The sequence below is a fragment of the Ixodes scapularis genome, unplaced genomic scaffold (genome assembly GCF_016920785.2).
Source record: "Ixodes scapularis isolate PalLabHiFi unplaced genomic scaffold, ASM1692078v2 PGA_scaffold10__122_contigs__length_95168666, whole genome shotgun sequence".
Classification (NCBI taxonomy): Eukaryota; Metazoa; Arthropoda; class Arachnida; order Ixodida; family Ixodidae; genus Ixodes; species Ixodes scapularis.
This window is the reverse complement of record NW_024609836.1, coordinates 31,695,917-31,712,796: the sequence shown is the minus strand read 5'-3', so window position 1 is coordinate 31,712,796 and position 16,880 is coordinate 31,695,917. Positions and strand designations below refer to the sequence as shown.

Below are 16,880 nucleotides of genomic sequence, written 5' to 3'. Positions count from 1 at the left end.
AAGATATTTTGGGGGAAACTCTAGGAAACAAAAGGCGCCTTTGGGAAGACGAGGCGAGAACCTTCACTCAGACTTGTACGTAATCCGTTACAAGTAACGAAATTACTTGTAATCCCTTACATTTATCAGTAATTTAGTAACGGAATAATTACATATTTTCTAGAGTAATTTTAAAGTAATTCCCTTACATTTTTGACGTAAGGGATTCCTTGTAATCCGTTACTTTTTTTTTTTTGTCTGAACCAATTCCCCCCCCCCCCCCCCCCGCCCCTTCACTCTAAAGTTTTTTTTTTTTTTTTCGTTTTGGTAAAGTTGAGCGTTGTGACAATCACGCGAATTGACCAGCGCAAAGGGAGGCTTGGCGCTCTTCAGTTCCGTAAAGCCTTTTTTTTTTTTTTTGCAACACCAAGCCCCTGAATCTATTTTTTTTTTTAGACCCTAACAACAATGTCAAAAAATCCAAATGAACATTTCTACAAAAAAAAAAGGGGGGGGGAAGTTATTTCCGCTTTTTTTAATCCCCTTGTTTTTTTTGTTTGTTTTTTTTTTTCGATCGAAGACGGGGAGAGGAGGACACCAAGTTATCGTGTGCCTCTTCGGGAAGCCCGAGGTGGTAAGTGCACTGAAAAGGATTAACAATGTCCTTCCCGGTTATAGTGACTACGACCGTTTTCATAATGTCACCACACGAGACAACGCTCCGTCTACCCTACCCTTTTTGAGTCAGCTTTTTGCGAGCACTTAGAAAATGGTAATAGTCTTCGTTTCTTCTTCTTCCGGTTTCGCCCCAGCAGAACGCATCTTATCTCGAGCAGATATTTTTACAAATAAAACATAATGGTGGCTGACGTAGACTTGATATTCTGGGCTTGAGGAGAGAGTTAAACTCGTGATTGGGACCATAGCGCAGCTTACTTCTCTGCCCTTCGCTGCTCGTGGCATCAGCGGACGTCTATCTGGAGAACACCGGAGTAAACTGCAGTCGGTTCGTGCACCCTGCATTTTTGAACTGCACCAAGAAAGGTGCACACGGCAAACGTGCGTATACATTTCCTTGTTTTAACCGACGTTCTAATTAATTGTTGTTATGAGTGTCCTTCTTTTTCTTCTATTACTTATATTTATATACTGGAAACTTTTTTTATTCACCAACGTCTCAAGTGGGGCTCGAACTGTTCAGAACCAAAGGAAGAAGAATATCGAGCCAAACCTTATTTATTATTTAATTATCACCTTACTGTTACAAACTATGTTTTGCTATTGATGACTTCCACAGCTTCGCGATTTAAACAATGGAGAATTTTAGTAGCTCGGTCCGATGACTCCGATAACGATATCCGATACTTCGCCGCCGTCTTTGCGCATCCATCATATCGTTATCAGGTATCGTTATCGCGGGTATCGGAATATCTACTAAATCTCTCGAATATCAGGCAACGGCTTCAACGACGAAGCTTTGTTCTATCTTCGAGGTAAATAGTACTTCCCTTGCTTCGCTGAAAAAGCTCAACGCAGAGCATAAAACATTCGTGAGGAACAATTTGGCACTCCCATCCAGTGCCTCAGCTCAAATGGTGTTCAGCGTAGCAGTCGACATATTGAGTAAGAAATACCGCAAGATGTTTGACGAGACTTTCGAGAGCCAGCTGTTGCTAAAACACTCAAGGTCATTAAATGGAAGAGGTTGCAACAATAAGAACTTGAATAATTCCTCTTCCTTTTGTTTGTTACTTGAGGACAACAATGTTGAAAGTAACGCCACGAAAGTAACGGATTACGTTTTGGGGTAACGGTCAGTTACTTTTATGGGAGGGTAATTGTAATTGTAATAAATTACAATTTAGCCTTGAGTAATTGTAAATGTAATTCCTTACTATTTTTTAGTAACGTGTACAAGTCTGCCTTCACTGTACGAACTTTGGGGTAAAATATGAGTCATATTCGGCACAAAAGCGATGTTTTCACGAGTTCAATGTAAGTCACCACAGCTTATCGGAGTTAGCAACATGATTCAGTTGCTCGAAAAGGGTGTGGCACGATTTTCATGCGTGCAGAATCTCCGTCGCAAAAGCCCCGCGTCAGTGTCCCTACGTTTCGGAAACCCGTCTACAAAGGCTCTTTTAAGTGAATTGAACAACAAAATAAGGTTAAGATTAACCGCAGAAAAACTTGGAATCACGTACAAGTGGCCAATTGCATAAATATGCATAACCAGCGATGCACCCTGCTGTCATAGAGGTATACTCAGACGTAGGATTATAGACATTATCTACCTAGATGGGTACAAATACTTTTAGGACAAGGTAAGAATGGAAGTGGTATTTGGTGCTCTATAAGTTACAAGTACGGGGCCATGAGCTGCGGGTAACAGTTTTGACAGAACCGTCGGAACTGTGAATCCGCGTGTGCCTCAAAGTCAACGAAAGCTTTGGTTCAATGCTTATTCATAGAAACTGTAATTTTAAATGTTTTGCCAGTGACTGATATTTTCTGTTGGTTCTTACTTGTAAAGTCAGATGACGTGAATGTTTATAGCGTACGCCTGAATAACGGGAAGCTTTATCCAGTTATTTCTTACTTGAATCACGGGTAGGGCATAATTGTTACACAAGCTCGCGTGCACACTTACTGTTTCTTAGTTAAAAGCAGAATGCTCCGCCCTCGTGCTGAGGACCCGGCCACTTGACAGGAAGGATTTTCGTCATGGGCTTTTGAAAGCGAGTTCAAAAAGGCCTGGGCGTTGGCCGCGGGTCATATGACACGGGGCATTTGACATCGGATGCCTTCGTGTACCACCCGCTCGAAAGAATGATCACGTCTGCTTGTGCCACGCCGACGCCACTTCCTACCGAAAAACTCGAAAAATGCGGAATGTCAAAAATGCATTTGACCATAATGAGGACAAGATACTAAAAAATGTAATTAAAATACAGTGTAAAATACTCTCGATCAAAAGTACTTTCAAGATACCAAGATACTTCGAAAAGTATTTGAAATACGGTATCTTGAGTAGAGTATCTGTTATAGGCACAAGTCTGCGAGTCTGACTGAAGGATATAGACCTCGAAGGGAATCTGTCTTGAGGCCTACCCAGTACCCACTATCCTTCAATCAGAGCCCATCAGAGATCGGCGTTCTGACGTCACCACAATCCCTGCAAAAGAAGCAGACGAACTTACGAGGTGCCGGACGCGCAACGCCGCGATTGAACGGCGAACGGCCTTTTTCCGAGTCAAAGTTGCGTCCGGACCCACACCCCGTCGCGAAAAGCCTCAAAGGAGCAGACTCGCCGATCCCATAGGGAGCGCCGACTGCCGATTGCGGAATCTGTGTACCCGATTATTGTGATTAGTCGGAGGAGCGCCCCAGTGTTGTGTCGGCGGCCGTGTTTCGCCCGCCGCGCGCGAACGCGCACTTCCTGCATCGCGGACACCTTTTCCTCCGGTCTTGTGCGGCGCGTCCCGTGGGGCAGTTGCGCGCGGTGTATATGACCCAGGTCCGGACCCGGTAATGGCTCCTAATTGGCCGTTGGTCGCTCGCTGAGGGACGTCGCTCGGAATGCGGCCTGTCGTCGCGGACGCGTCTCACTCATCCGCGCGCCCGAAATGCAAAAGAAGCTCGTCGAGCACTCAAACTAACGACAGCCGGGGTAGACGACGATTATTGCACAGCTGCGTCGCGGGCATAGGCCACGACGACGACGGCGGCCCGCACTGCTCGCTAGCTACCACGCCGCGAAATGTGCCTTTCATGGTAATGCCAAGTGCACACACATAGAACCGCCGCACGCGGAGTTCCGCCAAGAAAGCCGTTTACGCCCGAGGCGGTTTTCTCTTACTCCGTTCTTTCCTGTACAAGCTGACAGCGCGGTCGGAGCTACGTGCTCGACGGTCCAATCAACCACCTCCCTTTTCATCGTCTGAACCCGCCTGGGTACGACGAAAAAGCGGGATGAGGTGGTGAAAGGTAGACGGATCAGTGGTTCAACGAGCGCGTATGCTTTCCACCACTCTTTCAGCTCAAGTGTGGACGGAGGATATAAGGACGCGCTCAGTCGAGCCAGCAGGACCGAGCGTGCTTCATGTGATAGCGTTTTCTACGTGCGTCCCTGTGCGCGAGTGCTTGATGTCACGTTGTGCAATCTGAATCATTTGATTGGTTGAGCGAGTATTTAGCTTACACTGTGGTGTCAGCCTAGGGATGAATGCGTGGTAGATGGATTGTGCACACGCACTCGCGGGCCGACACTTGTAGTCGCTGTATGCATTTCATTTTGTCCGTTTTTTTTTTACTTCTTTCATTGGCTGGGATGCCGTGGGACAGCATCTTTCCTGTCTAGGGTAGGTTACTGTACTCCCTGACAGAAGGAAACGGCAAGGCGTGTCTTTGGATCTTTGGGCCTCCAGCACGCGCTCCATGCCTTCCACCATGCTTTGGTTGCCCGAGACGCCGAAGCACTGTCGAAGGTAGGAAGCTGGCGCTGGAGACGGGACTACTGAAGCCCCTCCCTGCCGTTCTCAGTGTCTAGAGCGGAATGTGACCAGCGTATTGAAGACCTCTGATACGACTGTCACTTCACGGATAGGTGTCCTCTGTCCATGTCTCGTGTGCGCGTCTATTTTTCTCGCTTGTACGCTTTCACGGAGGGCGTACATTTCCTCCTCAACCTCGAACACCCCCTACCATCATGCCACAAGCTACGGCGTGAACCTTAGCTTGTGGTATGCTCGCGGCGGAGGCGCAGTTTTTCTGACGCGCGTTATTCGGTCACATATGAGTCTGACACATCGATTCACGAGTCCTGCGTGCGACAGCCCGCAATTAAATTCAATGTCCGGCCGTCATGTATAATCGTATAATCGCTTCATGTATAGTCCTCATCGTGTCTTCACCGTCTTCCCGGTAATTTTCGTATCCGTGCATTCCTCCCTATTGCCTAAACGTATTCGAGTTGACGCCGTGGTACCAGTTTACAGCGTGGCTGCCGGCACTCGAGGCGCATATCCAGCCGTGATCAGTTGTATGCAGCGAGAAGGTTCGTCTTCTTCTTGCGTAGAGAATACGGTGATTTCACGGCGCCGAGCTTGAACTGGAGCGAGTAGACACACAGCATACCAGCCTCTGTCTCTGCTGCCTACAAGAACGCCTTCTGTATCTCGCGCAGAGGGACCAATAGCGTCAAGGTTACGTCTTCGGGCGCCGAACGCCCGCGTCGTCTGCTTGTTTTATCAATGGTTGTCTTATCTTTCCTACGGTTTCTACTACAGAAAGTACGTGCTCGGCAGAAAGGTAATCACAAGGACCTCTGATCTGACCGCGTCATTGGATATCTATGTATTAGAGCGAAGATGTTACTGTAGCTCCCTCTTGTGGTTCCCCTGCGTGACGTCACTACCAGGATTTGCCCCGCCGTGATGTCACGAGTTGTGGTCCTGACTATCAGTTGCGAACGACACATTGGGTGTTGTGAGTAAAAAGCACAATGGAAGCTTGGAGTCATCGCATTCTGAAACCAACACCGCCAACTCTGGCAGTCTAACGTTACTCTTATTTCCTCTTACGAAACCTGAATTAATCCCTTTTAAGACGTCGTAGTGAAAGTTTGGCCAACCGTAGAACGCCGATGACAGCGACGCTTTTGGTCGCGCTCGTCGCCAATACGTAGCTTGCACGTGACGTCATCGCACCATCCCGGTGGTCACTTCTGCTTGCTCTTGCCCAGAAAAAAACTCGGTGGAGCGAAACGCGTGTTGCAGAAGGTGCGCCCGCTCAGCAGCAAGCTCACCACAATGGATGCTGACTTGACGTCAGCACAAGTTGCAACCGCAGGACGCTCTTATCTGAAGGTCTGTGCCTCCAGATTGCTGGAGACACAGGCCGGTTGCAAGAAACCGGCGGGTTCTTACGGAGCATACGTTAAATGCCAGTGAAGCAAGACGGTCCGCGATGTCCCTCCAGTGTCCTGCCTCTCGCATTTCTTTCGATAGGACCGGAACGGCTGTCGTCAAGGCGGTTAGCGTGGTGGAATATGCTAATCGAGGGCTTTACACCCGTGTACGGGACGCGGTAGTCCTCATCACAACCGGTCGCACATCCGGACGGTCGGCATTTTGCCCAAGCCTGTCCGCGCCATCGAAACCGAAACGCTTCACCAACAAAAGCGTGTGACCAGCGTACTAAAAATATTCTATCTGCCTTGTAACGTACACAGATTACGGTTCAAGTTAAGAAATAAATACGATACGATGATTACAGCAATTAGCATGGCAGCGATTACCATCTTTTCTCAGCTGCTAGACGGTACTGATTAACTGAAAGCGTATTTCATTCGTGTTCTCGCACACAGTGTACATAGCGCGAGAACTTCAAGAATAGTGCTTAAGCGTTTATGTACGTAAAGGTAATTAACGCGCATATCGGAAAACAGGTACCACCAGAATTCCTAGTGGGATGAAAGGGTGGATTATTTACGTTATTCCAATGTGAATCATTGTAACACTGAGGTAAACTTCATCACCGTCTTCGTATGCCCTCCTGGAAAGTTGACCTTGAAGGCCTTTCAGCTGCCGTAGCCGCCAAAGGTTCCTGTGAGTGCGGTCTCTATGTGGGTCTACACGGAACGAGAAGTCAAGAACGACGCCAGATTTAAATGGAAGTCTAGCGTGCAGCGCAAGACGGAGCCACAGGCGCGATGGGGACCGGAGATAGAGATTCCGGGGTGTCTCGCGCGCCTGACCACGAATTCCGCCCCTCTTAAAACCGCGACCGGATCTCCCACGAAACCTATTCAGACATAACTAGCTCCATCCTTTGTTTCTTTTCTTTTTCTTCCCCACCCCGACCTTGCCCTGGGATTACGGGAATACCAATTCCGTTCAGCCCTTAGCTGACAGTGGGGCGGAAGCTACCTGCTCGTTGGGGGTAAGTGATACGTGAACGTTTTGCCACGTGATCATGCTCACATGCGCAGAGAGAGAGCAGGGTCAGGTGATGAAAGGGAGGCGATTGATTGGTCCGTTGGCAAGTATGTGGCTTTCACCGTGCTGTCAGCGTAGGGGTGAGTGGAGGTTGCATCTTGGTCTCCGATTCGGGGGGATGCAAGGCAAATGCCGAAAGCCAAAGGGACCGTCGTCGTGCCAAGGTGACGAGCTAATAGCCAAGCATGAGCGCGGCGTTCCGAGAGGTCCGGATATCTCGGGAGAGGGATAATCCGATGATTGCCTGGCGGAACAGGACAAGAATGTCGAGGAGTGCGTCGGCCTGAAGGTTACGTGGTCCGCTTTTTCCTTTAGTGGTCCCCGAACGACTTCTCCGCGACGGGACTCAATGTGTGATTTGGCGCTGTGGCAGAGAACAGGCAGAAGAAAGGAAAGCATTCCAACGGTCAGCGAAGTGACAGCAAATAGGAAAAGATGGAATCGCTTGGGGGTATTTGTAAAAGCTCAGATTTTTCGGGGATGTCGCTTAAAGTACCGTTAAAGGATAACAATAATAACAATATTGTTTTGTATTGTGATTAGACAGCCGAAAGCTTGTCAGCCTGAATGGGGGTCTGGTGTCTCGGCTGTGAATGGGAGGTTTAATCAGTGCAGTGCAGCCGCTAGCTTGGGGTCTTTAACGTGCATCGCGCAATAGTCATACACGACCACACGCCGATACGATGCTCATCCTGATCAAAACGGACAGGGGTAGTGATTAAACCCTGTTTTGCCTGAGCAGGCAGTGTACACATTGGGGATTAGTTTAAGGTAATAAGGAAAGTACCAGGAAGTACTTTAGTAGATGTCGGTTTGTGACACCCTGATCTGATATAAAGACTATGGAGGCGGTAGATTTTCGTTCAGGTTACACGCTGACAGATGGCGGCAGCGGATGCGGCGGTAACGAAGGGACACATTTAAGGGTAGAGGATGCATATGAAGTAACCAAGATGTCCCTACTTGAAAAACGTTTACTTACTGCGAAGTAAACTCTAACAAAGTCTGTAAGTTCACTTTCCCGCAGAACACAGCTGGCCCATCACGGTGAACACTAGAAGGAAGGAACCCAGCGAAACGAAGTTCAGAACACGATTAGATCTGAACAGTCGGATGTGCACAGGGACAACACGCCCTTGAGTGTTCTGCTGTAAAATGAATAGTGTAGGAGCCGTTGTATTCCAGAAAAGTATACTTAGTATTCACTATATTTTACATCCTCTCACGACAAGTACGACAGATCACGCGCAATACTGGTCCGCTCGTCCAGTGTTTTCCTGGTAGATGATCGAAAATGATTTCCAAACCACTCGCGCTCCTAACATACTTTATTTCAATACCACGTCCGGCAGCGTCAAAACAATGATACCGCTACAAATCAGAAATCTGAAAGAAAACAAAAATCATGTCTCTGTATATCGACGTCATCGCAGAAATCGTTGAGCGGTTCCATTTGTAAGCCTATTCCAGGGCCCTCGGACGGTGGGAAGCGTCGTATTCGAAGCCAAGACATGAAGCGCTGAGAGCTGCGAGTGTGAAAGCGTGTTTCGTGTCCGGTCTCTTGGAGGCTTTTATCGGCGGCGGGCTTCGTGTGTCCGAACACCCGCCCGCGTCCCACTTGACCAGAGGCACACACAGGCCCGTCGTCGCCATCGAGATAAACATTTCGTGATAAAGACTCGCATATAAACAAATACGCCGTTGACTTCGTTTTCCCTTCTTGTAAAGTATGGCTGTGCACCTCACTTTAACGCGCTGCAAAAATTACGAGCTCGCGTAATTGGTCACGTCAGGCTCACGAATACTTCCACCATTTCCCACGCCCTGAGTAATGAAGAGAGTGCCATCATCGAAGAAGGCACGTTATTGACCATTCCAGTGGCAGCACACAGAAGGTCATTCCAGCGGCATTCTGTGTGCTGCCATCTTTGTACAGTGGCCTGTGGGACCTGTTCAGAGCGGAAAAATTATCAGAGGCGGTGTCCACAGCAAAGTGACTCGACATTTTTCACCTCTATGATAAGCGCTGAAAAAAAGGCTCCAAATGCGCTTTTTAGGAACATCTATAGATGTTTCAAAATGCGTCTTTGGATCATCTGAACGTAAGAAAGGGCATGCACAAAAAAAGAGACACATATAGGTCCTTCACGGCCGTCACAGGTCCGTCACGACCTCCAGGCTCCTCGCCGACCTTTTCGCCGAATGTCCAGATTAGAGGCACTGGACGGGACAAGAACGGTGATTGCAATTCCTTTTAGTAATTCTAACTTACGACTTTTCTAGCTTTATCCACGGCAGACGTCCACGTCAAAGCCTGCACAAGTCGTCGAGTCTACGAAGAAAGATGTCAATTCACGTACGCTCGGCTATACCAATCCTCCAGGAATGTGCAATGGGAGCACTAGAAGGCCGACACAGAAGGCAGAATATCCGTGCAATAGCATCGGAGCAATCCACCCTCCCGGATGAAATGAAGGGTGCGCTTGAGACGGCAGCCGTGCCTCTGTTGACAGACGCTGGTCTGGGCCCTTGCTGCGGTTGATAGCCCCGGCACGAGATAAGTTGATACCGCGGCGGCCATAATTTAGCTTCGAAGGCAAACTGCCCACCGGGGGGGGAGTCTGGCTGTCACGAGCACTGGCAGTTCCGAAGGCGACCAAAACCAAACACTTCATCTTGACAACAAGGCCGTGGTATTGGATTTTATACGCCACCGAATGGAGGCCTGCGTGGGACACAGATGGAACGCAAATCTGAGCCGATCGCTGGCTGAGTGCTCGCGCGTCCAATCTGTTGGCCTTCGGTAGGTGACGTATAGGAGATTCAGCTGTACGGCCTTGTTTCTATGTTGCGTTGCATGAACTCAGGGGAGGAGCGAAGCTGACCCCTTGTATTCTTTCGAGTGGCAACCGAGACAGTGAGCGAAAGACGACGTAGACACACACCCGCTTACAAAGTTGGGGCTTAGGAAATTTCGATAGGGTCTTGGATTTGTGGAAAGCTTTGGGGGATACAGCGATGTAACGCCGTAATTAGTGGAGAAAGCCACGCCCGGTCTATATAAGATTATGCTCTTTACCGGAAAAAAAATATATATATATATATATATATATATATATATATATAGAAGCTTTGTGACGTCTTGTAATCAACCAGACTGTTTCCGCGTACCGGAATGATTGGCACTCGCGCGCTCTGCAGGAAAAGAAACAACAACAAACGCCAAACCAGTCGAACCTGTAGGTTCGACTGGTTTGGCGAACCTTCGTCATTTCGGCAAAAATCGATAAATTTCGCCTTGTTAAACAATAATTCCCGGCTTCTAAAAAAAATGGGGGAAAGATTTACAAAATAGACTGCTTTAAAAGTTAAACAATAATTGCCAATATTTACACAATATGAGTGCAAACAAAAAGTTTTGATATCTCAGTTTGTTCGTTAAAATTCTGCACCCGTCCTCTGCCTGTCGGTGCCCGATCGTGTTTAATTTACATCCGTGCGTATTCAGGCGAATCTCTGTCGAATCTCGAGAGAGCGAGTTTAAAGTTGGAAAAAAGTCGAATCTCGTCCAAATGGAACCTCTGCAGGTTCGAGACATCCTCATCCGTTTCGAAACATAAAAATTCACAAATAATTACTTCTAAAACCGCTCTCACTGCAAAAAAGAAAAAAAGAAGTAAAATTTGTAAAAAAGAAGTTGGAGCGTACTCTGGAGGCCTATGACAGGAGAGGCCCGTAGACTTCAAGGTCCAGGAGGTCCTCCCTCGCCTCGCAAAGGGCCCGTATTAATTTGACTCCGTGTGTCATTAGTCTTCATCGAAGCCCGTGTACGGCACCTATCATTATTTCGATTGCATGTCTGGCCAGGCTACGCCCCCGATTCGGCGCACCCGTCTTCGCCGTCCGTCAAGAAGAGAGACCGCATACCTCAAGGGATTCGGGCCGCCGACCTTGAATCGGCGTGTCTCCCCCGCTTCTCGCGCGATCCAAGGTTGCCGCGCCAACACGCTTTTTTTTTTTCTATCCTTTTCTTTTTTTTTGTCCGAGAGTCGATCATCCGACCATGCAAACGTTGGCCCCTTGCGCGACGTCGGGAAGACGCGATACGCCACCGCTCGGCAACTTCGCGTTCAACTCTGCCGTCTCATTCCCCGTCCCGGCAGTGTATTCGGAAAAGCTTGTTGAGTAAGTCAACGCACCGAATTCGGAGCTCTGATTGGCACGTTTCCATGGACGTCACATCGTCTTGTTTACGCGAGTAGAGAGAGGAGGAGGAAAAGGGGGGGGGGGGGGGGGGGGGGGGGCGAGGCGTACGTAGACATGGTTAAATGATTCACGCATCTGCCTTTAGCCAGTTCCCTATTGCGTCTGCGCGCAGATTGCCTTGACTGTAGAGTTCAGGGTTTCGTAGAGGGTTGCGGATAACGTTGCGGAAGAGCTGTAACGATCTACGAAAACTCCCTATTAGGGAGCTTTCGTAGACTGCGTTTCCCCCTCCGCTAAGCACTCCGCAACGAAGAGGCAGCTACTGCGCCTGCGCGCCGATGGCCTTGGCTGTGGAGTTTTGGGTATCGTAGCGGGTTGCGGAGAGTGGTGCGGGACAGCGGAAACGATCTAGGAAAACTCCCTAATAACAACGCGCATTCGCCGCTAGCGGCTCATTGATAGCAAGCGTAAATAGGGAGTTTACGTAGGTGGTTTTTGCCGTCCCGCAACGTTCTGCGCACCCTGCTACGATACCCGGAACTCTACAGTCAAGGCCATCGGCACGCAGACGCAGTAGCGGCTTCTTTGTTGCGGAGTGCTTAGCGGAGGGGGAAACGCGGTCTACGTAAACTCCCTAATAGGGAGTTTTCATGGATCGTTACAGCTGTTCCGCAACGCTATCCGCAACCCTCTACGAAACCCTGAACTCTACAGTCAAGGCAATCTGTGCGCAAACGCAATAGCGGCTTCTTCCCTGTGTTTGCTCTGAACGTGTGAAAACATGGCTCACGTTGTTGAATTTTTTTCCAATGCCCAGTCTACCCCAGAGTTAATTTATTGGGAGAACAGATGGATTAATTCTGTACACTTGTACACCATTTGGCGGTTAATTAACCCCACACTATGCAGGTTTTCTGACAACTAATGCTAAAACGAAAGAAGTCGTAAATAAAAATTAAAGAAAAAGAAACAGGCTGTAAGTACATAAAAGTACTAAACACGTTTTGTATTATTATTCGAAGAAAGTACAGTAATAATAATAATAATAATGAAGAAACTCAATATCAGTAGTCAGAAGAAAAAATAACAATTTAACGTACAAGTTTAAGAAAAAAGATAACTAGACGAGGAATACTTGGTAAGAACCAGGGTGCTTCAATATCCTTCTGTTTAGGGAGATGCCACCCTTTGTAGTACTCGATGGCGACAGCACGCTCTCAAGAGTAAAATACAAATTGACGAAAACAAAATGTCGCCGTAGCACACTCAGCGCCACAAACTGGTGCAGGGACACGCTCTTTCACGCGCTTCTGAACAAAATAAATAAATAAATAAATAAATAAATAAACGTGTGGGACGAAATAACCAGAGGTGGTACTAAGATATTGAGGTGGGCTAGTTGGATATGCATGATGTAAAAATTAAATAGCGCAAAGGTTAGACAAAGGACAAAGGACAGAACATGTAGGCAGGACAAGCGCTAACTCACAACTGGCGTTTTAATAGAAAAGAAGAGAAGGAAGCAGCATAGAAATACGCCGAAAAAGGAAGAAAAAGGTTTATAATAAAAGGAAAAAGTGAAAGGTATATACAAGAATGAATAAAAGAAAAGAGAAGAAAATGAGAGAAAGGGGAGCTGCGTAACTAAATTAATTCCTGGGAATATGTTGAAATTAAGAAAAGGCTGTAGCTTAAAGAAAGAAGAAGTTGAGAAGACTAGAAGTTCCCGCTGAATCAACCTCAAGTTGGCCACCGAAGGTAAGTTAATTCTTTTTCAGTTAAAGCCACTGAAGGTGCACTCACACAGGCGTCTTTCTTGCCTTTGATGGTTAAGGCCTCGTAGATTTCTCTTGAAGTTTTATCGCGGAACCGTCGTAGGATTTTCGTTTTTGTCAGGATCGGTAGGCATTTACAGTCTCTAACATGTACTGCGAGATGTCCCGCTGGATTTGAATTGAGTGAGGAGGCGTGTTCCCGCAACCTGGGGTGCTATGTTGCGCTTTTTGCACTCCCAGGAGACTTGGAAGAGGGAAGTGACGTCAACGACACAGCAAATGCAGATTGGATGTTGACAGAAGAAAACGAAATCAACACCCAATCTGCGTTTGCTGTGTCGTTGACGTCACTTCCCTCTCCCTAGTCTCCTGGGGTGCTATGTTGCGCTTGTTGGACTCCCAGGAGACTAGGAAGAGGGAAGTGACGCCAACGACACAGCAAACGCAGATTGGATGTTGACAGAAGAAAACGAAATCAACACCCAATCTGCGTTCGCTGAGTCGCTGACGTCACTTCCCTCTCCCTAGTCTCCTGGGAGTGCAAAAAGCGCAACATAGCCCCCCTGGGAGTGCAAAAAGCGCAACATAGCCCCCCTGGTGTTGACGCAGCGGCCTGTCTGCCCGACGTATATCTTGCCACAAGTGAACGGTATTTCATAAATTACCTGGCTTTGGCAAGGTACATATAATTGCTTGTGTTTCACGGTGCACGGTACTTCTCGATCTTGCGGATTATTTATCTTTGGACACAGCTTCTTGAGCTTGTTAGGTGCAGAAAATATGACAGGGATGCTATATCTAGACGCCACCTTTTTCAGGTTATGCGACACCTGGTGGATATAGGGTATCACTGCAGGACGCTGTCTTGGCGATTTTGTATTTTCCTTTCCCTTTCGAGGGCGGATCACTCTTTCAACTGCCTCACACAAGATGGTATTTGAATAGCCAGAAGTCGCAAGCCGTTGTAATTGCTCTTCAAAGCTCTTTCCCGCCTTGTGTTCGCACGATTTCTTGAGGGCCTACGAGCTACCTACAGACTTCTCCCTACAATTTCTCGATCTACAACTAAAATTCCAAGAATACCACTCGTGTTGGATGTATAAACCGAGGTTGAAGAAAAGATTACTTCAATATGAGTCTTCGCATTCAAAGCTCATAAAGACGGGAATCATCAACAACTGTCTCAACGCGGCCCTCCAGAAATCGTGCGAACACAAGGCGGGAAAGAGCTTTGAAGAGCAATTAGAACGGCTTGCGACTTCTGGCTATTCAAATACCATCTTGTGTGAGGCAGTTGAAAGAATGATCCGCCCTCGAAAGGGAAAGGAAAATACAAAATCGCCAAGACAGCGTCCTGCAGTGATACCCTATATCCACCAGGTGTCGCATAACCTGAAAAAGGTGGCGTCTAGATATAGCATCCCTGTCATATTTTCTGCACCTAACAAGCTCAAGAAGCTGTGTCCAAAGATAAATAATCCGCAAGATCGAGAAGTACCGTGCACCGTCAAACACAAGCAATTATATGTACCTTGCCAAAGCCAGGTAATTTATGAAATACCGTTCACTTGTGGCAAGATATACGTCGGGCAGACAGGCCGCTGCGTCAACACCAGGTTGCGGGAACACGCCTCCTCACTCAATTCAACTCCAGCAAGACATCTCGCAGTACATGTTAGAGACTGTAAATGCCTACCGATCCTGACAAAAACGAAAATCCTACGACGGTTCCGCGATAAAACTTCAAGAGAAATCTACGAGGCCTTAACCATCAGAGACAAGGAAGACGCCTGTGTGAGTGCACTTTCAGTGGCTTTAACTGAAAAAGAATTAACTTACCTTCGGTGGCCAACTTGAGGTTGATTCAGCGGGAACTTCTAGTCTTCTCAACTTCTTCTTTCTTTAAGCCTTTTCTTAATCTCAATATATTCCCAGGAATTAATTTAGTTACGCAGCTCCCCTTTCTCTCATTTTCTTGTATTTTCTTTTATTCATTCTTGTATACACCTTTCACTTTTTCCTTTTATTATAAACCTTTTTCTTCCTTTTTCGGCGTATTTCTATGCTGCTTCCTTCTCTTCTTTTCTATTAAAACGCCAGTTGTGAGTTAGCGCTTGTCCTGTCTACATGTTCTGTCCTTTGTCCTTTGTCTAACCTTTGCGCTATTTAATTTTTACATAACCAGAGGTGTCCACCCCAAGCGAATCGCACATGAAGGCACCCTACAGTAAGAACAATATGCCCACTCTTTGCAGAGAGTTAGCTTGGGGGCAGGCTGTTTTCCCACTTGCTAACTGCGCGGTAGAGTCCAGACCCCTGGTGAACTCACGTTCAGCAAACTCAACGCGTCATCTATCGTAATAAATTATGAACTATCACTCACGCACTCTCAGCTCGGTTTTGTCTTATTATATGAGCCCGCGGGCGAGTATCTTTCTTTTCAATTTTCCCAAAATACATTGTTGCGAAGCCATCGTCCAGCCTAATCGAGTACTTCACGTCCTAACGCGGATTGAAGTTTGTAAAGAAAAAAGAATAATTATGATCATAATAATAAAATTGAGGACCCTACGAGCCTACGCATTGTCAAACAAGATCTGACAGGCACTCTGCCTGCGTTAAAGCCAATAAGCGGAATCGCTCTTTTGTCGTACAGCGTGCTTTCAAAGCGAGCTGTGCAGCCGGGAGCAAACTTCGATGTTGTAGCAAATTTCGCCCAAATTGGGCAGGGATGAGTGCCCATACCCTTGTGCAGAATGCAGGCTCGATCGAACAACAACACACTAAGTTTGAAATCGACGGGGTGGGGACAGTGATGTCTCGTATCGTCTCCTTTGATTTTTCTTTTTAACATCCCGTTTCGAAGGTATCCTCATTTGCTTCAAAATTGAGTTTGAAGCCAGAAGCTTTCAGGGTATGTGGGAAGGACACTTTGTTGCAACATGCGGGAACACGATAGTCGTTTTCCCTCTTCGGCTTTGCGTGGTCGTATGGGCTTCGAAGGAGGGGGAAAAGCGGGGACTTAATTAAGCCGAACTTTGAGCTGGAATTTAATTTGGAGGCTATAGTGCTCTATCCGAACCTTTGATAGACGGGAGAGCGGAGTGAAGCGTAAGATGTATTTTAGTTTCAACTTTGCTCAGATAATGGCGATGTGTAAAATTCAATAAAAATACCAAAAAAAAAAAAAGATTACGAAAGTTTTATTATTAGAGCACACTACCCAGAGCTTTCGATGTTTTCCGTTTGTACACCTTTGTCAATAGTATTTATATTTTACAGGTAGTTGATAGTTAGGATACGTATAGAGTACGATGTTTCTTAAATTAATACCAGTTTAATTCAATTATTTATTGATTAGTATAAAGAAATTGATTCACGGCAATACAATTACATTAGGAATTTGCGTAAACGCTCAAATAAATTAGAATCAATTTATTACTGCTAATATTCTCATAACAAAACTCGTAACTTAGTCATAACTTGTAGTAGTACATCCCCTCCCCTTTGTTTCATTGTACGAGGAACGATTATGACTTTGCGGGATCGAACGGTATCATCTTATCATACAAATTACAGCTCTGAAGAAAATTGTCTTAGTCGTAAGTATGGCTTAGGAAGTATCGTTACGAACTCCCAAAAGTATATTTTTGATCATAGTTTTTTTTTTTTTTTAACATTTCATTACATGATTTTGTGACGTCATATATCTTTGCGGTCTTACTGCACTTTTGTGGCATTGTTGCCTACTGTTCCTGTCATATCCACATCCTCTAGTTTGAGAGTGTTATTGTGTCCGTTTTGCAAACTGCTGTCGTTGCAATAATATGTTCGTTCGGGACAGATAAGACTAACGTGGTTTGTTGGGGTGATTGTAACCGTAGTCGAATTACTGCATTCATCTCAAACTTTCTTGGACATC

General features: G+C 46.7%; 1 protein-coding gene across 2 annotated transcripts in view; it reads left to right on the top strand.

Moving 5' to 3' along the window:
* The window catches only part of LOC8029488 (homeobox protein Meis1), a 356,592-nt gene that overhangs the window by 103,113 nt on the left and 236,599 nt on the right, over positions 1–16,880 (top strand). The window lies entirely within an intron of this gene.